The 22103-nt window shown below is 43.6% G+C and overlaps 1 protein-coding gene across 3 annotated transcripts in view; it reads left to right on the top strand.

Moving 5' to 3' along the window:
• The window catches only part of LOC127415146 (disabled homolog 2-interacting protein-like), a 117413-nt gene that overhangs the window by 45943 nt on the left and 49367 nt on the right, over positions 1-22103 (top strand). For 2 of the 3 annotated variants that reach the window (XM_051653734.1, XM_051653735.1), the window contains exon 1: positions 19313-19561. The exons of the other annotated variant lie outside the window; for it this stretch is intronic. The gene's annotated coding sequence lies outside the window, so the exon portion shown is untranslated. Of the gene's footprint in view, positions 1-19312; positions 19562-22103 lie in introns of those variants that run through there. 3 annotated transcript variants of the gene reach the window in all.

Here is a 22103-nt window from a genome sequence, read left to right as displayed (position 1 = left end):
CAGAGTGACATGCAGCGATACAGAAACAAAACAAAGCCACATGCTCTCACAAGACAACAAAACACCCGAATGGCATGAGCGACCATCGCCAAGACAATAAGGCAATATACTCCCATGCCAACCGACAAACAAGATGAGAGAATGTGTAGCAATGCCAAACAAAGTGATGCCACATATTCTGACACTAAACGAAACCTGAGCGGGCAAACACCACATGATGCATGCAACAGGTGACAAAAACAAGACAGGACACCTCATTTCGGCCACAGACAAACCCGAAATCTCAGACCAAAGTGACCGAACCTCAGCACAACGTGAACACAGCTCGTGACCCAGGCGCACAACATGAGCGCGACGCGAGGCGTACCCATGTTCGTGAGAGACAGACATAAACTATTGATGCCAGTGCATGCTGCCAAGATGACATAAGCAAGAAGCACCTACATCAATAACAGACAGACATGGAGCATGAGTGTCTGGAACGGAACCAGACAGGAAGTCAGGACCCAGACATCATACTCCAGACATGAAACAAGACCGACCGAAAAGCGCTCGGCAGGGAATACAACCGAAACCGTGTGCTCACACAAAGACAGACAATGAAACACAGACAGACATGGGACGATGATGCCACGGTCCTGTCAGACAAAAACCCAGACTGACAGAGTGACAGGACCGTGACCATAAACTCTCAAAGTCTTTTTTTTCTTTTTCACAGGGTGAAATAATATGTGTTGTATTGTACTCGCAAACTTTCCGATCTGCACAGTGATTTAACTATATGTTTGACAATACTGTGTACAGTAAATAATCATATTTCATAAGTTATGGAAATAGAACACTTCTAATTTGTCAGCAAATTAAAAAGCACCTGGTAAGAGTTGGTTATATTGCCTAAATGTATTGTAAAGTCTTTAAAACGACACCCCTTCAGTGTTCACCAATTGAGTAGTTATTAATTAATTTGATAATTTCTTTTTCAGCACGGAACGTAAAGTATGCCAAAATATTTATTTATTATTATTAATATTTAAGCGACTCAAGAGCAAGCATACAGTAATTTTTCTCATTTATATGATCCCTGCAATGCAGGCAACATGTATAATAAATAACATGTGCCTACATTTCAGCATTCATATACTATTTTGAACTAGTTTTTAATGCTACAATAATTTAATAAATAGTTTTGAATCCACAGATTACATTGCTTTTGTTTATTTATTAGTGTATAATTAGCATTTTGGTTTTGTCTGAATGATGCAGACACAAACGCAGAACTATAAATGCAAACCAACACGTTGGCCACTACACGGAGCCTACGGCGTAGGTTCGACGCAGAAGCATAAATCAGTCTTTTTAAGAGGTTCAATTTAGGGTAAGATGCACTGGAGGCAGCTGCCTACTCTATGTTTACTCACTATGTTTAGAACCATTAGAACCATTGTCTGCGGATTGCATTTAATTTAGTTAAAAACAGCAATTTATTGGGTTTTTGCAAGTAAGCTAGCACTTCATCTGAGTTTTAACTAACAACCTGAAAGGATGCTAAGTGTCTATCAGGGTATGGCAGATTTGCTCCAGTTCAGGGATCAATGACAAATCAAATGATCAGATAAGCCTTTGCTACAACAATAAACCAGCAGATCCATTGGGCCACTGCAGTTGTGTTTGTTCCCTGTAAATTGCCACACACAACGATACATACAAAATTGCCACTCCTTCTCAGGGCTTAGTGTATCTCAAGCAGGGTGCATTCAGTATGATTTTTGAGACAATTTTGGCATCGTAAAATATTTATTTTATCATAAGGGAAAAAATATCAGTTTTTAGCCACTTATAATGACGTGCTCACCGAAAGCAGATTAATTGCCATCGCAATTAATCTTAGCTTCTGTTATGATTCATGTTATGATCATACTGTGAAAATTGCTGTCAAAAGTTCACTCTGAGTACACTTTGTCTTTTTTTTTTTTTTTTTGTTATAAGTTTTTGTCAGTTAGGGTGTCAGAATGTCATGTTTGATGTAAATGCCCAAAGAAACCTATTATTCTTAGTCTTGAAGGGTTTACCTTGAACACCACCTTTGGGTTAAATTCTGTCATCATTTACTCATTCTCATGTTTTTCCAAACCCATATGACTTTGTTTCTTTCATGAAACACAAGAGGAAAAATTTGCATTTAAAGCAAATTAAAATGTTAATCCAGGATGGACTTCAAAGACATTAGTCACTAATCTTACAGTTCATGCAAAATCTTTGTTTAAACACTGACCCTTAACACTTACTTAGTTTAATAATTTTAAACTATGACTTGTACCATACATAAGTAATATTGGCATTATATTCATGCTGTTAGCCAGAGGGGAACTGGCCCCCACAGTGAGCCTGGTTTCTCCCAAGGTTATTTTTCTCCATTAATCAACATCTTATGGAGTTTTGTGTTCCTTGCCACAGTCGCCTTCAGCTTGCTCACAGGGGTTTTAAATACAATTATTATTTAATTACTTATTTTTTAAACACAATTCACAATCGTATTATATCAAATTACACAATGATGAGTGTAAGACATTATAGATATTACAGTTTCATTTTCTGTTAATGCATGATCTTCTGTAAAGCTGCTTTGAAACTATGTTTGTTGTGAAAGGTGCTATACAAATAAAAATGACTTGACTTGGCTTGACTTGAATTCCCAATACCCATGTGAGTTTCATATGTGACCCTTTGTTTACTGAGTGGTATTATTGCGATGTGCACCGTGGTGTACACAGTATACACACACACACACACACAATTTTTTGTTGTTGTTGTCCCTTAAAAACATTTGAACTGTCATTTAATGACTAGATAATCTGTTTAACAAATTGTATAGAAGGAAATTGCTGTCAAAATTGCTCTAGTTTTGAAAGCAGTCAGTGGCCGGGCATAAAAGCCAATCTTACCCTCTTTTGCCATAGTAACAAATATAAATATTAAGTAGAATTCAATAAGCCATTCTTATTTTCTCATATAACATATGTTTTAATGAATGTACAAAATCAGAATGTACATTTTGAGGGAGAGTTTTTGGGATGTCTCGTTAAGGGTGGCGTTTCAAATTGATGGACCTCTCATGACCCTTCATGATCAGAATAGGCTTTGTTGCAATCATGACTAAATGAAGCCCATGACAATGTCATCCAACACCTCTGTTATTAACATTATTGTCCTAGAGGTTTGTTAGCATAGCTACTGGAAAACTAGGTCAATTTGATGCATCATAATTCCAGCATGTAAGGCAACATATTGTGAAGAGGGAAAGGGGGGCGGTTTTATGGTTCTGTGTGTTCAGTGGTCTGTAGTTGTTGCTAATTGAGCCGGAAGGTAGAGTAGAAGAATGTTAACATTGTTGAGGGGAAATGTTGCTGAGAGAGCTAACAGTGTTTTGCTACTTGCCAAAATCTGTTACACTTTCCAGTGTGAGTTCTTTAACTAACAACCGTGTTGTTCTGTTATATAAATGTGGGGCTTTTCCACTGGACAGTACAGCTCAACTCGACTCGACCCTGCTCACTTTTTGGGGGTTTTCGACTGTGAATAGTACTTGGTACCTGGTACTTTTTTAGTACCACCTCGGTCGAGGTTCCAGGCGAGCCGAGCCAATACTAGATGTGACGTCAAAACCCTGCAGATCACTGATTGGTCAGAGAGAATCGTCACTACCAGTCTCACTGGATTTGCAACACGGGACATCAACCCGCTAGTTTTAAAGTTAGCAACAGTGATAGCAGTATCATTTGTACACGTGAATTGTAAAAAGAAATGGCTGTGTGCAAAACCACGCCGTGGTCAATAAACGAGGTGCAGACGTTCCTCTCGTAAGCGACGAACGAAACGATGCGAAACGAAAAAGTCTTTCAGGAAGTGTATCAGCTGTTGGCCGCACACGGCTACCACCAGATCTACCAACAGTGTAGGGAAATGTAAAAAAAACTTAAGTGACTACAGAACCATCAAGGACCACAACAGCCGGAGTGGTTCAAACAGAAGAAAGTGGAAGTGGTTCGACCGAATGGATGCTACCTATGGCAATAGACCGGCGAGCAATGGGAGGGAGAATGCCCTGGACTCGGCCATGGCATTATTGGAGTCCACAATAGAGGATGGTACGTTTTGTTACATTAAATCTATTTCCTTATCTGTCACTCACTCAACGTTGTGTCGATGTAGTGACACAAGGGGTCACTCTTGGGAGCTCCAAACACCTCTGCTTTTTGAAAAAAGGCCAATGGGAATTGCCGAGTGGAATTTGCATGCCACTCCCCCGGACATACGGGTATAAAAGGAGCTGGTATGCAACCACTCATTCAGATTTTCTCTTCGGAGCCGGTCGGTTCTATTCATTGAGCTGAATTCATCCGCCGAGTTCATTCACCTTCTCCCCCTCTGCACCCATGGAGTGCAGAGAACGCCCCTGGTCGCTTTGGCAGAACAACAAAAAAAAGAGTATATTCTAAAAAAAGAGTATATTTTCAATTCTAAAAGAGCGGCACACACTGAACGTCTTTTTAAAGATGCCTATCTGCTTGTGTGTTATTCCTGGTTGTGGTCGTTATCTCTCCGCTTCTGACAGCCATGGTCGCTGTCTTACATGTCTGCCCACGCGGAGACTTTGTTCGTGGATGGGTCTCATCCTCATTGCGAGAACATTACCATGGCAATGTTGCGGTCACGGGTTGCCTTTGTAAGAAAGCAACCCACCCCAGTGGCTCCCCACCTCGGTCCTTCTACCTACGGGTATGAGGCTGCATCGGTTAGCACTGGGGGTGATTTGGGGACTCCAAATGGACCACCTCCGCCGGACAACCCCCCACGGACCTCCCATTCCTCAGCACGCTCACCTGCACCGGTCGGGCTCTCGGATGAGACCGCCGGCTCGTCTCAGGGCGAGTTCGACCTCTTATTCGGGGCCCGGGAAGATGATGAGCTATCGAGCGCAGCATCGGAGAGTGGGCTCGCCCACTCTGACGCGGAGGCTTCGGCTGGGCTTTCCCCTTAGGGTGCGGTCGCCCAGTCTCAGGTCGACGCGGAGATGACGGACATGCTTTCCCGGGCAGCCGTGAGCATCGGGCTAGAGTAGAACCCTCCACTCTCCCCTGAACCCTCGTGGCTCAATGATTGGTTCCTGGGCCCAGAGCGCCGCTCACGGCTGCGGCACGCCCTGGTTACTTTCTTCCTGGAGGTGCATGAGGAGCTGACAAGATCATGGGGGGGACCTTTTACTACCTGGTCCCGATCTTTCAGCTCCCCCACTCTCACTACCCTCGATGGTGTGGTGGCCAAGGGGTATTCGGTGATCCCCTAGGTGGATAAGGCGCCCGAAGCTCCCGTCCAGGGCCTGTAGGTTTACGTCATCTCTGACGGCTAAGGCCTACGTGCCACTAGACAAGCTGCCCCCGCTCTGCACGCCATGGCTCTCCTGCAGGTACACCAATCCAAGGCGCTAAAAGAGCTGCACGAGGGTACTGACCTCGCACTCCGGGCGACGAAGGTCACGGCGCGGTCTCTCGGGCAGGCGATGTCCACCCTGGTGGTCCAGGAACACCACCTTTGGCTCAACCTGGTTGATATGAGAGAGGCTGACAAGGCACGGTTCCTTTGCATTAACGTGTTATTAATGTGTTAACTGCGACAGCACTAATATAAAACTTCAACAAAAGAGTGGTTTCCTTGTTCTCTGGGTCACATGTCAGGTGCGCACGTCCGTCGTAACGACCGCCGTCCACCGTCCAATTTTGGCAGGTTTGGTGCTCCAGTGGCGGACCATCCGCCCCTGCGTGCCCAGCTGTGGCACAAACATACCCACACCGGGTTGGTTCCGATGGACTGCGGGGACGATGTTCCTCCTCCCCCTCCTCGACCAATCTTATGGTGGGCATCAGGAGCCAGATAAGTGCTTTGATGTCTCTGGACTCAGCATGGCCACGGGGTTCGAGCCCCCTCAACGTGGCCTCTCAGGCTCTGCCCCGCCGCGAGGCCCCACCCGCCGGTACGTCCGACGTGATTAACCCCTTGGTCCTCCACGCCCGGAGTTTGGATGCGTGGCTCTCGCTTTCCAACCCATTGCGATGGCTGACCCGGACCATCCGACTCGGCTACGCGATTCAATCTCCACATCTGGCCCTTGGATGGAAGCGGAAGACCTAAGTGGCCTACCACCCGAGGTGGTAGACATGATCACTCAGGCTAGGGCTCCCTCTACAAGGCGCATGTATGCCTTGAAGTGGCGTCTGTTCGCTAAGTGGTGTTCTTCCCGCGAAGACCCCCAGAGATGCGCAGTCGGATCGGTGCCTTCCTTCCTGCAGGAGAGACTGGAGGGGCGGCTGTCCCCCTCCACCTTGAAGGTGTATGTAGCCACCATTTCGGCACATCACGAGGCAGTGGACGAGGCAAGTATTTGAGGAAGCATGACTTGATCATCAGGTTCCTGAGAGGTGCTAGGAGGTTGAATCCCTCCAGACCACGCCTCATGCCCACGTGGGATTTCTCTGTAGTCCTTCGAGGTCTACGAGGTGCTCCCTTTGAGCCTCTGGAGTCAGTTGAGCTTAAGGCACTCTCTTTGAAGACTGCCCTCCTGACTGCGCTCACTTCCATCAAGAGGGTAGGGGACCTGCAGGCGTTCTCTGTAAGCGAATCATGCCTGGAGTTCGGTCCGGGTTACTCTCATGTGATCCTGAGACCCCGACTGGGCTATGTGCCCAAGGTTCCCATGACCCCGTTTAGGGATCAGGTGGTGCACCTGCAAGTGCTGCCCCAGGAGGAGGCAGACCCAGTTTTGGCGTTGCTGTGTCCGGTGCGTGCTTTACGCATCTATTTGGATCACACGCAGAGCTTTAGAAGCTCCTAGCAGCTCTTTGTCTGCTTTGGTGGACATCGGAAAGGAAGCGCTGTCTCCAAACAGAGGATCGCCCACTGGGTCGTTGACGCCATCGTGATGGCATATCACGCCCAGGACGTGCCACCCCCCCGTGGGGTTACGAGCCCACTGTAATAGGAGTGTAGTGGCCTCCTTGGCCCTGACCAGTAACGCCTCTTTGTCAGACATCTGCAGAGCAGCGGGCTTGGCAACACCCAACACATTTGCGAGGTTCTATAATCTCCGGGTTGAGCCGGTTTCGTCCCGTGTTGTCACACATTAGTCTGCCCGTCTCGCACCGCCAGTCCATGTAACACAGTTCAGCTAGTTGTGGTGTTTTGTATAGGGACCCCTAGTGTCACTACATCGACACAACGTCGAGTGAGTGACAGATAGGGAAAGTCCTGGTTACTTTCGTAACCTCCGTTCCCTGATGGAGGGAACGAGACGTTGTGTCCCTCTTGTCACAACACTGAACTACCCACTGAAATGGCCGGGACCTTGTCTCAGCTCCTCAGCACAAAACCTGAATGAGTGGTTGCATACCAGCTCCTTTTATACCCGTATGTCCGGGGAATTGGCATACAAATTCCACTCGCCAATTCCCATTGGACTTTTTTTTCAAAAAGCAGAGGTGTTTGGGGCTCCCAAGAGTGACCCCTAGTGTCACTACATCGACACAACATCTCGTTCCCTCCATCAGAGAACGGAGGTTAAGAAAGTAACCAGGAGGATTCTGCTTGAAAGCTTCACTTTATTTAGTTGACCAGCTACTGGAAAGCTTGCTTCTGAAACAACCAGGCCAATTTAACTGTTATACTTGTGTAAAATAACTATGCAACAACTGCTTTATGAAGCACAATGAGTTAGTAGCTAACAGCTGGCGGTCGTGCTATTGTTTATGGTCAGTAATGTTTGTGTCGCGTTTAAGATGATGTCATGGCAGTAGAAGTGGCGCAACTATGACGATCAACCTATAATCCCACCCATGCTGAGGCGGCACTAAACTGCAGTGGAAAAGCAAGCTCAAAAAAGTAAAGCGAGCAGAGTCGAGTCGAGTCGAACTGTAACGTGCAGTGGAAAAGTGCCATAAATGCAGCCAATGAAAGCTAGCAGAATGGTTACATGACACATATGAGAGGCAGCTAGTCACATCTGCATCATTGCATGATTATTTTCAGTCTGTTGACAACCTAGTAGGCTAGTGGGGAAGCCTCGCCCTGTTTTTACAATCTTCATCCAGTTTAAATTGTCCAGGGAGCATATGTTTGAGGAATCCTTTCTAGGAATACAAATTAATATTAAAAGACTACAACAGCTCCATAAGAGGACAGGTGCGGGACCTAGGGGAGGCTGCAAGATAACAAGAAATTGCTCTTATAGCTTGCTCACACACACAAAGTTGAGAGAATGACACTAGAAAATGAATCACAGGCTTGCCGTAGGGGAAAGTCGTGCAAAGTGAAGAATGGCAAGAGCATATGTCATTAATTTGTCTGATGAGTGACTTACATACATAATGTGAAAGGTTGAGTTTGAGGGAAAGGTAATTGGAAATTCCTCTTTCGCTTGTTGCTGTTCTTATGTTATAGTCAATGTTGGGAAAGCAACTTTGAAACAGTACTGTAGCTTGTCATGCTACAAGCTACTCAAAATATAAAGTAGGTAAACTACAATGTACTCTGAAAAAGTAGTTTGCTACACTGCATGGTACCAACAAAAGGAAGCTAACTACACTGAAAAAATGTAAGGCATTTTCAGATGATACAATATCTGATATAAAATAATAAACTAATAATATGATGTAAAAATCAAATCTCAATCTAAAATTTTATCTGAACATTGTCTAGCACAAAAACAATGAGCATATTTGAATGGATGAATTCAATTAGGCTGACCGAATGAAACATATAATGTACACTAATACAACCATTTGATCACTCTAGTTTATGTAGCTAAGCTGAAAACAGTGATTAACAGCAGCGTTTAAATATATTGATACAAAAAGGAGGACAGAACAGGGACTTCTCAGCAAAAACACAAATAAATTGATGAATTGATTATTTGATTGGTGAATTGTTTATTTTCACTTTACTAATTGAATAACTAAAATGAATCGGACTTCCCTATGTTACATTTGAGAGATAGATAGAAAGACAGACTGACTTACTGAAAAAAATTTTCTGAAAAAAACAAAAACAAACAAACAACAAAACTATTTTTAAAATAGCTGAGCTATTGTCATGCTACTGAAAAATATATTTAAGTTAACTGGTTATAATGCATGTCTTTGAAATATAGTGTCTTCTGATGGATACTGTTCTGGAATGTGTCTATAACCAGTGTTCTGCACCCACTCAGTGAGAGTTCTGTCACATCACGCCCCTGTCTCCAGTATGTAAGAAAAACATGGCCTCATTGTTTCAGCCGTAAAGGACATGAAACTGACTTGCCAGAAAAGCTTTTTAATGCTTTTTAGTGAAAACATTGATGAACCACCAGATATTTTCCCCTTCTAATCTGTGTAAAGTGTGTTTGAAAAGGCAGAGACATTCAGCTGAGGAGCAGACCTTGACAATTTATCATTGTAAAACATATTCATAATTCTGAAACTGACGCAAATTTAAATTATATTAAGAAGCGATACTTGCCCTCTGGAGTTGGTTTTCAGGGAAATGTTTTTTACCTTTATGAGATTTTTTTTTTTCCTTTCCATCTAAAACCCACTGAACAATATGCCTTTATTTTATACTTCGGCATATTTTTTCCCCCACCTTTATAAGGAGATGCTTTTTAATTCCATATAAAACCCACTGTACAATATATCTTTATTTTATACTTTGGGACTTTTTTTTATTTTTTACCTTTGTTATGATATGTTTTTTCTTTACATATAAAACCCACTGTATATCTTAATTTTATACTTTAATTTAAGCAATGAATTAAAATAAATGTTCTATTAATTCAATTAATTAAAATAAATGTTCAATATATACTGTATATATATATATATATATATATATATATATATATATATATATATATATATATATATATATATACACATATATATATATATAGAACATTTATTTTAATATATAATTATATAAATGTGGGGGCAAAAAGGCACCTCATAATTGTAACATGTATATATACAGTATATATTCACAGTATATACACTGATCAGCCACAACATTAAAACCACCTGCCTAATATTGTGTAGGTCCCCCTCATGCTGCCAAAACAGCGCCAACCCTCATCTCAGAATAGCATTCTGAGAAGCTATTCTTCTCACCACAACTGTACAGAGCGGTTGTCTGAGTTACCAAAGACTTCGTCAGTTCGAACCAGTCTGGCCATTCTCTGTTGACCTCTCTCATCAACAAGGAAAAAACAAAACATCCAGTGAGGGGCAGTTCTGTGGACGGAAATGCCTTGTTGATGAGAGAGGTCAACAGAGAATGGCCAGACTGGTTTGAACTGACAAAGTCTATGGTAACTCAGATAGCCACTCTGTACAATTTTGGTGAGAAGAATATAATCTCAGAATGCTATTCTGAGATGCAGGTTGGTGCTGTTTTGGTGGCACGAGGAGGACATACACAATATTTGGCAGGTGGTTTTAATGTTGTGGCAGACCAGTTAGTAAAATTCATTTAATGGCACAAATTTTTTTGACACCATTAACGTGTAATATAACCCTTCAAACAAACTTTCTGGTTACTTTCGTAACCTCCGTTCCCTGATGGAGGGAACGAGATGTTGTGTCAATGTAGTGACACTAGGGGTCACTCTTGGGAGCCCCAAACACCTCTGCTTTTTTGAAAAAAGGCCAATGAGAATTGGCGAGTGGAATTTGCATGCCACTCCCCCGGACATACGGGTATAAAAGGAGCTGGTATGCAACCACTCATTCAGGTTTTGTGCTGAGGAGCCGGGACCAGGTCCCGGCCATTTCAGTGGGTAGTTCAGCGTTGTGGCAAGAGGGACACAACGTGTCGTTCCCTCCATCAGGGAACGGAGGTTACGAAAGTAACCAGCACATTCCCTATCTGTCACTCACTCGACGTTGTGTCGATGTAGTGACACTAGGGGTCCCTATACAAAATGCCATAACTAGCTGAACTGTGTTGCGTGAACTGGCGGTGTGTGACAGGCAGGCTGCTGTGTGCCTCGTAGCCAGCACACCAGGCCGTCACGTAACCTCCCCCAACGCTCTTATAAGCGTCGAACGGTCCATCAGGAACAAGTCGACTGCCCAACTATAGGGACAGGCTAGCCCAGCCGAGGCCTCTATTCCTTCTCTTTTCTCCCCAAAAAGAGTGGAATTTGTTAACTGACTGGGTGCCCAAAATGTCTACGTCGGGGGGGCGGGGAAGACACTGCGGAGACCACACCCCACCCAAAAAAAGGGGGAACCACCGCATGCGGAGCACCTACCTCAGTACAGGGCCTCATTAGCGCACTTACTGAGCTGGCAGTTTCTCCGCAAACTCAACTGCCACAGGGCTAAGGAGGAAAGTCATCCAGGGATCACAGTCTGTGAACACTACTGGGAGTCAAGAGCCTGATATGCCATCTTGATGGTGTCAATGACCCAGTGGACAATCCTCTGTTTGGAGACAGCGCTTCCTTTCCGCTGTCCACTAAAGCAGACAAAGCTCTGCGTGTGATCCGAATAGGTGCGTAAAGCTCGCACCGGACACAGCAACGCGAAGGCTGGGTCTGCATCCTCCTGGGGCAGTGCTTGCAGGTGCACCACCTGATCCCTAAAAGGGGTCGTGGGAACCTTGGGCACATAACCCGGTCGGGGTCTCAGAATCCAGTGAGAGTAACCCGGACTGAACTCCAGGCACAATTCGCTGACAGAGAACACTTGCAGGTCCCCTACCCTCTTGATGGAAGTGAGCGCAGTCAGGAGGGCAGTCTTCAAAAAGAGTGCCTTAAGCTCAGCTGACTCCAAGGGCTCAAAGGGAGCTCCCCATAGACCCTGAAGGACTACAGAGAGGTCCCACAGGGGAACGAGGCATGGTCTAGAGGGGTTCAACCTCCTAGTGCCTCTCAGGAACCTGATGATCAAGTCGTGTTTCCCCAAGTACTTACCATCTACCGCATCATGATGAGCCAAAATAGCGGCTACATACACCTTCAAGGTAAAGGGGGACAGCCGCTCCTCCAACCTCTCCTGCAGGAAGGAAAGCACCGATCCGACTGCACATTTCTGGGGGTCTTCGCATCGGGAAGAACACCACTTAGCGAACAGACACCACTTCAAGGCATACAGGCGCCTCGTAGAGGGAGCCCTAGCCTGAGTGATCGTGTCTACCACCGCGGGCGCCACTTAAGTCCTCCACGTCCCGTCCAAGGGCCAGACGTGGAGATTCCAGAGGTCTGGTTGTGGGTGCCAGATGGTGCCCCGTTCCTGAGAAAGAAGGTCCTTCCTCAGGGGAATTCGCCGGGGGGCTGTCACGAGGAGCATGAGATCCAAGAACCATGTCTGGGTGGGCCAGTAGGGTGCTACTAGGCTGACTTGCTCCCCGTCCTCCCTGACCTTGCACAGGGTCTGTGCAAGTAGGCTCACTGGGGAAACGTGTACTTGCGTAGTCCAGGGGGCCAGCTGTGTGCCAACGCATCTATAGACCGCCAGGGGTGATGGTCAGACTCGCGTTTATCGTCGAAGGAATGAGCGTTACACCGAGGCCTGTACTCTGGAGCGGGATGGATTTGGAGGTGGATGGTCCGTCATGGTCTGGGGCGGTGTGTCACAGCATCATCAGACTGAGCTTGTTGTCATTGCAGGCAATCTCAATGCTGTGTGTTACAGGGAAGACATCCTCCTCCCTCATGTGGTACCCTTCCTGCTGGCTCGTCCTGATATGACCCTCCAGCATGACAATGCCACCAGCCATACTGCTCGTTCTGTGCGTGATTTCCTGCAAGACAGGAATGTCACTGTTCTGCCATGGCCAGCGAAGAGCCTGGATCTCAATCCCATTGAGCACGTCTGGGACCTTTTGGATCGGAGGGTGAGGGCTATGGCCATTCCCCCCAGAAATGTCTGGGAACTTGCAAGTGCCTTGGTGGAAGAGTGGGGTAACATCTCACAGCAAGAACTGGCAAATCTGGTGCAGTCCATGAGGAGGAGATGCACTGCAGTACATAATGCAGCTGGTGGCCACACCAGATACTGACTGTTACTTTTGATTTTGACCCCCCATTTGTTCAGGGACACAATTTTTCATTTCTGTTAGTCACATGTCTGTGAAACTTGTTCAGTTTATTTCTTAGATGTTGAATCTTTTTATGTTCATACAAATATTTACACATGTTAAGTTTGCTGAAAATAAAAGCAGTTGGAAGTGAGAGGACATTTCTTTTTTGCTGAGTTTATATAGTCCTTCGGTCGTATTGAGTACCCCTGATATATCAGGGGTACTCAATAGGACCGAAGGACACTTCAATCCAGGCTGAGACCTAAATCTTTGAGATCTAAATCTTTGTGCAAGTTATCTGACACCTGGCTAAGCGGGTATAGCACGTTTCGCGCTTGAGAGAAATATTTCTCTCTAGAGCGGGAATAAAAAAATAAATTCTCTCCCTGCTGTAGACTTGAGGCGCCACATAAAGCCTGATTTACTGTACATAGTTGCAGATGCGGTTATTTTAACAATAGTAGCGGAGACCCTGCTACAGATCCTGCCATTTTTCGCTTAAGCACACTGTAGAAAAACAAAAGCAAAGTGAAACTATCTTCATCTGTCTGATATGTGATTCAGACAGTTCAGCTAGCCAGGTTTGTGTCAGGACGTTTTTTTCTATCTAAATTTAGCTTAATTAATCAGCATGTTAGGAGCCTTTTTTTATAATAAATAGGGCTGTGACGAGATCTCGTGAAGGTGTATGCTTAAATGTTTGAAATTAGTTTTGTAGACAAAAGTATAATTGTGCCACCATATTAATTTATTTCATTATAAAACTAAAATGTATTTTTAAAAAAAGTTTTTGAAATTGATGACTTGGAGCAAATAATAAAGAAAAGCAGCCAATTAGCGCCCAACATAGATGGGAACTCCTTCAATACTGTTTAAAAAGCATCCCAGGGTGATACCTCAAGAAGTTGGTTGAGAAAATGTCAAGAGTACATGTCTGCAAATTCTAGGCAAAGGGTGAGTACTTTGAAGATGCTAAAATATAACATAGTTTTTATTTATTTTGGATTTTGTTTAGTCAAAACATAATTCCCATATTTCCATTTATGTTATTCCATAGTTTTGATGACTTTACTATTATTCTAAAATGTGAAGAAAAAAATTGTAATAAAGAATGAGTAAGTGTTTCAAAACATTTGACCAGTAGTGTATATAGTGTTAAAATATTGTCTCGTCTCGTCTCGTTCTCGTGAACCCAGTATCGTGTATCGTCTCGTCTCGTGAGCTAAGTGTATCATCGCACCTCTAATTATAAACAAATTGATTTTTATTCTAATTTTGTGAATATTTATCAGAGATGTCATCATGGCATGGATGGCAAGGAAAGCCTATTTATACTTCAATTAAGCAAACAGTATTTTAATGATTCACTGTTATGTAAATTGTTTGTTTGTTTGTTTGTTTGTTAGAAGATACTCATTTTAAGGAAAATATAAAAATGGTCAATTCAGTCTTTTACATTTTTTATAAATTTTCTCTCAGGGGACACCCCTTAACTCCCATACAGTATTATTCATCTGTCAAAAGGCCTCTTATGTCCCATACACATACTATATTTTCTGAATGTAAAAATATTTAAACACAAAAACTGGACTGCTGTCATTAAGCTTCAAAATGAACTGTTGAACTTATCTTTTAATATTCATATCCAAGAGCCCTCAACTGATGAACTCTTGATTAAATATTTTAATCCTTTTGTAGAAGATCCCCCATAGCCCACTTTGGCTGTCTCTAGGCCCCCAATGTCTCATCTCTGCCCAGTTTTGAAGAGACTGTTTTGACTTTTAGGATTTATTTTATATTTCTTTACAAAGTACTATTGCTACCAACGTGGCAAGTTCTAAAAACTATTCAAAAATATATATTATATAATTTCATAGCCATATGACTACTGACACCATGAAAGCTACATATTATTATCCGGACATTTGCTAGGAAGGAGACCGGACCTCTTGGAACTTTAAATGAATACCCCTGTTATATATACATATATATATATATATATATATATATATATATATATATATATATATATATATATATATATATATATATATATATATATATATATATACAGTTGAAGTCAGAATTTTAAGGAAGTCCATCCTGGATTAACTGCAGAAGTTCACATTGATGCATTGTCCTTTGTTAGTTGGCTGATGAAGGCTTTTGTTGGCAATTAAATGATAGTCTGTGTATTCCATTTCAAGAGTGTAGTCCATCAATAGACAAAGGTGATGCAGGCAGACATTAATGAGGTGCATCGCAGTTCAACCTGCATGTCATTTCGGTGAGGTTTGGTGGGGTCCATCCTAAGTCCAAGGTTCAGGCAGTGGCATATGAAGTATCCCATGTCTTACAGTTGGAGTTGGCATCAGTTCATCTTCTGAAGTCAAAAGACTGAAGTGATGTCTGGCTGGCACCGGCTGTAGTTTGTTGTCATCTTTCAGCGACACATAGCAGTGGAGTCTGACACCAAGCAGGAATGGAGTTGGATCTGGCTGGCTTTGGTAACCTCAGGGTATGAATCCCAAGGTTGACACATGGAAACAAAAGAATTTATATTAGCGTAGATGTGAGCCTGGGTAGCTCAGCGAGTACTGATGCTGACTACTGCCCCTGGAGTCGCAAGTTAGAATCCAGGGTGTGCAAAGTGACTCTAGCCAGGTCTCCTTAGCAAACAAATTGGCCCGGTTGCTAGGAAGGGTAGAGTCACATGGTTTAACCTCCTCGTGGTTGCTATAATGTGTGGTTCTCGCTCTTGGTGGGCGCATGGTGAGTTGTGCATGGATGCTGTGGAGAATAGCATGGGCCTCCACACGCGCTACATCTCTGCGGTAACGCACTCAACAAGCCACGTGATAAAATGTACGGATTGACGGTCTCAGACGCGGAGGCAACTGAGAGTCACTACACCACTACGAGGACTTCGAGCGCATTGGGAATTGGGCACATGGATGGCCGTGTACGTTTGCGCCATTTACCTGGGGAAGTGATGGCACCAGGATGCGCTGTGGGAAGATGACAAGCCGGTGGAGGGAGTGTGATGCTCTGGGCAATGTTCTGCTGGGAAACCCTGGGTCCGGCGCTGTTTTTGCAGCACGTGGAGGACCAACAGCATATTAGGCAAGTGGTCATACTGTTTTGGCTCATCAGTGTACATTTTGCCATGTGTGTTCCTTGGGAGTCAAACCCATGACTTTGGCATTGCTAGCATAAATGTATATCAACATAAATACAGTATGTATACATACTGTATATATGCACAACATCGACATATTTATGTAATGTAGAATTAATGTATTATGTATTTTCCGGATTAGTGATACCTAAATTCAATCACCGTTGTAAGCTTATAACACTAATAGTTTTAAATGATGTGCTTAAGGCTACAGTGTGTCAGCCCTTTTCCTCTTTCTTATCTTATTATGGCATAAACAAAATTTTCTTAATAGCAGGTATTAATCACAAAATATCTGGGGGTTGAGTGCCGAGCTTCATGGAATAATCTCATAATTGATTTGTATTACTTGAATTAAAACACAACATGAATTAAAATCCTATCCCTAGAATTTGGCAATGTGGTTGCTATGGTGTTCTGGGTGGTTTCTAGGGGGCTATTTACTGGCCTAAGTGTCACTTATGAATATCACTCATTGGGTGTTATGGGTTGTCGCTAATAGTTGCACGAATGATCTGGTCGGTTGCAAGGTGTTTTTTTACTGGCCCAAGTCAAAGGAGCACACCCATAAGGGATATTCTGGTCCCTAGATTTGACTATGTGGTTGCTAAGGTGTAATGGGTTGTCGCTAAGTGGTTGCTAGGGTGTTCCTGGGTGGTTTTTACATGGTTGCTATGGTGTTCTGGGTGGTTGCTAGGTGGTTATTTACAGACCCAAGTCAAAAGAGCCCACCTCCAAGTAATATTCTGGTCCCTAGATTTGGCTATATGGTTCCTAGGGTGTTCTTTGTGGTCACTAGGTGGTTGCTAGGGTATTCTGTGTGGTTTGTTATGTGGTTGCTAGGGTGTTCTGGGTGGTTGCTAGGTGCTTATTTACAGACCCATGTCAAAAGAGCCCACCCCAAAGTGATATTCTGGTCCCTAGATTTGGGTCTGTGGTTGCTAGGGTGTTCTTGGTGGTCACTAGGTGGTTGCTAGGGTATTCTGTGTGGTTGTTGCGTGGTTGCTAGGGTGTTCAGGGTGGTTGCTAGGTGGTTATTTACAGACCCAAGTCAAAAGAGCACACCCCTAAGTGATATTCTGGTTCCTAGATTTGGCTCTGTGGTTGCTAGGGTGTTCTTGGTGGTCACTAGGTGGTTGCTAGGGTATACTGTGTGGTTGTTGCATGGTTGCTAGGGTGTTCAGGGTGGTTGCTAGGTGCTTATTTACAGACCCATGTCAAAAGAGCCCACCCCAAAGTGATATTCTGGTCCCTAGATTTGGGTCTGTGGTTGCTAGGGTGTTCTTGGTGGTCACTAGGTGGTTGCTAGGGTATTCTGTGTGGTTGTTGCGTGGTTGCTAGGGTGTTCAGGGTGGTTGCTAGGTGGTTATTTACAGACCCAAGTCAAAAGAGCACACCCCTAAGTGATATTCTGGTTCCTAGATTTGGCTCTGTGGTTGCTAGGGTGTTCTTGGTGGTCACTAGGTGGTTGCTAGGGTATACTGTGTGGTTGTTGCATGGTTGCTAGGGTGTTCAGGGTGGTTGCTAGGTGCTTATTTACAGACCCATGTCAAAAGAGCCCACCCCAAAGTGATATTCTGGTCCCTAGATTTGGGTCTGTGGTTGCTAGGGTGTTCTTGGTGGTCACTAGGTGGTTGCTAGGGTATTCTGTGTGGTTGTTGCGTGGTTGCTAGGGTGTTCAGGGTGGTTGCTAGGTGGTTATTTACAGACCCAAGTCAAAAGAGCACACCCCTAAGTGATATTCTGATTCCTAGATTTAGCTCTGTGGTTGCTAGGGTGTTCTTGGTGGTCACTAGGTGGTTGCTAGGGTATACTGTGTGGTTGTTGCATGGTTGCTAGGGTGTTCAGGGTGGTTGTTAGGTGGTTATTTACAGACCTGATTCAAAAGAGCCCACCCCTAAGTGATATTCTGGTCCCTCGATGTGGCTATATGGTTGCTAGGGTATTTTGTGTGGTTGTTACATGGTTGCTAGGGTGATCTGGGTGGTTGCTAGGTGGCCATTTACAGACCCAAGTCAAAAGAACCCAACCCTAAGTGATATTCTGGTTCATAGATTTGGCTATATGGTTGCTAGGGTGTTCTTTGTGGTTACTAGGTGGTTCCTAGAGTGTTCTGTGTTGTTGATTGTCTTCATAGTCCAATTCAAATGTCCAACTCCAAGTCTTTATAATATTTTGGTCTCTAGATTTGGCCATGTGATTGCTAAGGTGTTCCGTGTGGATACTAGATGTTTGCTAGGGTGTTTTGGGTAGTTGATAGGTGGTTGTTTCATGGCCAAAATCATAAGAGCCCATCTCCAAGTCTCTATTCAATTCCCTGATTTGACTTGGGTCCCTCCTTCAATGTAAGTCTATGGGATTTGTTTTCCCATTTTATCATCCACCAGGCAAAAAATGTATGATCGCTTAGAAAAGTAATAACATGCCTCTCCTCAACAAGCCAAACCATTTGAGGTATCGTTTATGTCCATAGCACAAACAGTGCAGGACGAGATACACACCAAAATGTAGGGATTTGAACCAAAAGCATGAGGAACATTATAGATGCTTAAACATAAAAAACTGTATTTTTTTTATTATTATTATAATTTGTCTTTTTACCATACACTACTCAGGTCAAGGTTTATATTGCATACTGTACACACAAACACCCATGTTCACAGTCATTTATACCTCCAGCAAACATGCTTGTTAGGAGATATTGTCTTTTATAACAGTGGCCCTAGGAGATTTTTCCCAGCACAGGGAAGAGGCCAGTATATCACAAAAGAGCACAGGACAAAGACCACACACACATAGAGGGGAACACAGGGAAGGGGGCAGGGCCGGCTCACACTGTGTTCAGTCTGCTTCCGTTGCACACAGCAGCAGTCCAGCCAAAACAACGAGAGAGTGAGGGAGAGGGAGGGATAGAGATCTGTGCCGCCCATGGTCTGTTTAAGGATCTCTGGCCCACTTTAAATATGAGGAGGGGTCTCTGTCTTTCTCGATGAAAGTGTGATAGTTAAAACAAGGAGACCAGGGTGAGGAGAGAGAAGGAGGCTGGGTTGAGATTGTGTGTGTGTGTGTGTGTGTGTGTGTGTGTGTATGCATGCGTGTGTGTGCCCTGTGCTTTAAGCACGCTGTGAACAAGCTACGTGTGTCTTCTTGTTCCCAGCGGCTTGGAGCCGCAGCCCAGCCATCAACAGACATAGCCAAATGGAGCTGTGAGCTCCCCTTCTTCGTCTTTGTCTTCATCACAGCGTGAACGCTCCCGGGATCTTGACAGCATGACTGGTGAGTATTGCATCCTAGAATCCCTGTTTTGACAGGCACGTTGTGCATCCTGATCTTAACAGGCGCTCGGAATGGACAGGAGTATATTACGGAGGCTGCATGCACTGACCACTGCGAGAACTCGTTGTGCTTGAATGGCATCTCATTACAGACCATCCGTGCTGAAAGAATGAAGGAGAGAGAGAAACAGGGAACGAGTCACAGCGCTCTCCTGCCTTTTCTCTGTGTTATCAAGGCGGTAATCGATGGTAAACAGCACTAGCAGGATGTGCTGATTGCGGTCAGCAGTATGGCATTCCTTCTTATGTGTAACACAAAAGGAAATGTTAGGCAAAATGTAAGCCTCAGTCACCATTCACTTTCACTGCATCTTTGTCCATTAAAAGTGACTGGTGAACTGAAGCCTAACATTTTCTTTTTGCACAAAAAGAACAAAATCTTATAGGTTTGGAATGAGTAAATGGTGAAAGAATTTTAGTTTTTGGGTGAACGATCCCTTTAACTCTCCACAGCTAAACTGGTCTGTTCTTTGTGTGCAAACAGATGTAGGAAAACACATGCTGGGTGGAGAATACGCCACTGTGGCTTTTTGGTCAGGTGTCTTTTGGCTTTGTGAGTGTGTTTGGTGATGTAATTTGTTAAAAGGCATTGACAGGTTGTGTAGTGATGCAATAAGATCCATTATTTCATCCTGTTACTGGGTGGTGGCATGTACTGTTGACATCCCTCCGTTCTCTATGTTGGATGGGGTGGATCTGATTATCTATTTCTGTAGAGATGCTATGGCATTGCTGTTATAAATATTAATACTTGACACTCTGTCTGCCATGCCTATGTCTGATTGGGCTCATCTGTAGGTGTGTGTCTGCGAGAGACGGTTTGTTATTTAACAAGTGATCGGCAGCATAATGTAAATATTCGCTTGAGAAGCTCCTTTGTGATCACTGTGAGAATATGTTATCAGTGCTTGTGTTCGTACATTATTAATTCTAATTAATGAATATTTTGCTCTATATTGTTGCACATTGATTAATCTGTTGGATTTTTTTCTGTAAACAAAACAGAATGAATGCCCTATTGTTGTCATAACACATGCTGCTGGACAAATCACAACATTGAAATCTTTATCTTATGAAACATGTACATTAGGAAGATTCAGTTTTATTTCTTGTGAATATAAGGAAATCAACAATAACAGTTGACAGGAATCAGACTTTCAATTTTAATCTACCTACCAACTAACTCACATGACCTAACAATATGTGACTTGTGTTTGCATTCACTGGTAAACAGCATCTAACAATATAAATATACTCTCTCTCTCTCTCTCTCTCTCTCTCTCTCTCTCTCTCTCTCTCTCTCTCTCTCTCTCTCTCTCTCTCTATATATATATATATATATATATATATATATATATATACAGTATACACTGATCAGCCACAACATTAAAACCACCTGCCTAATATTGTGTAGGTCCCCCTCGTTCCGCCAAATCAGCGCCAACCTGCATCTCAAAATGGCAATCTGAGATGCTATTATTCTCACCACAATTATACAGAGCAGTTATCTGAGTTACCATAGACTTTGTTAGTTCAAACCAGTCTGGCCATTCTCTGTTGATCTCTCTCATCAACAAGGCATTTCCATCCACAGAACTGCCGCTCACTGGATGTTTTTTTGTTTTTGGCACCATTCTGAGTAAATTCTAGAGACTGTTGTGTGTGAAAATCCCAGGAAATCAACAGTTACAGAAATACTCAAACCAGCCCGTCTGGCACCAACAATCATCCATGTGATTATCTAATCATAATTATAATAATTATATTTATTTATCACACATTATACACTTGCACATATACAGTGAAATTCTTTTTTTTCACATATCCTAGCTAAGCTGGGGTCAGAGTGCAGGGTCAGCCATGATAGGGCACCCCTGGAGCAGATAGGATCAAGGGCCTTGCTCAAGGGCCCAACAGTGGCATCTTGACCATCATCTTCTGATCAGTAACCCAGAGCCTTAACCGCTGAGCCACCACTGCCCCAGCCGATTGTGTGGCATCAACAATCATGCCATGGTCGAAATCTCTGAGATCACATTTTTCCCCCTTTCTGATGGTTGATGTGAACATTAACTGAAGCTCCTGGCCCGTAACTGCATGATTTTATGCATTGCACTGCTGCCACACGATTGGCTGACTAGATAGTCGCATGAATAGGTAGGTGTACAGGTGTTCCTAATAAAGTGCTCAGTGAGTGTATTTCCTATTAAAACAGGAAGTTTGGGTGGGACATATTGAATGCCACCCCCCCCCCCCAAACAAAAAACAATAGGCTTTAGTTACTTTACAGCCATGAACCATGATTTGCTATTCTCTAGTCTGTTACATGTTGTATTTTTAGGGGGAAATCTCATTCTTATTCTCATTTTAGACAGAATGTGATTGGACAAAAAACTGTATAGTGCAACAAGAGTCATCAATATTTTGTGTGTTTTCTCAAAAGAGAAAAACTGTCAGCTGTATGAGGTGGATTTTTTGGGCCC

The sequence above is a fragment of the Myxocyprinus asiaticus genome, chromosome 24, assembly GCF_019703515.2.
Source record: "Myxocyprinus asiaticus isolate MX2 ecotype Aquarium Trade chromosome 24, UBuf_Myxa_2, whole genome shotgun sequence".
In the NCBI taxonomy this organism is placed as follows: Eukaryota; Metazoa; Chordata; class Actinopteri; order Cypriniformes; family Catostomidae; genus Myxocyprinus; species Myxocyprinus asiaticus.
This window is presented reverse-complemented; position numbering and strand designations above follow the sequence as displayed.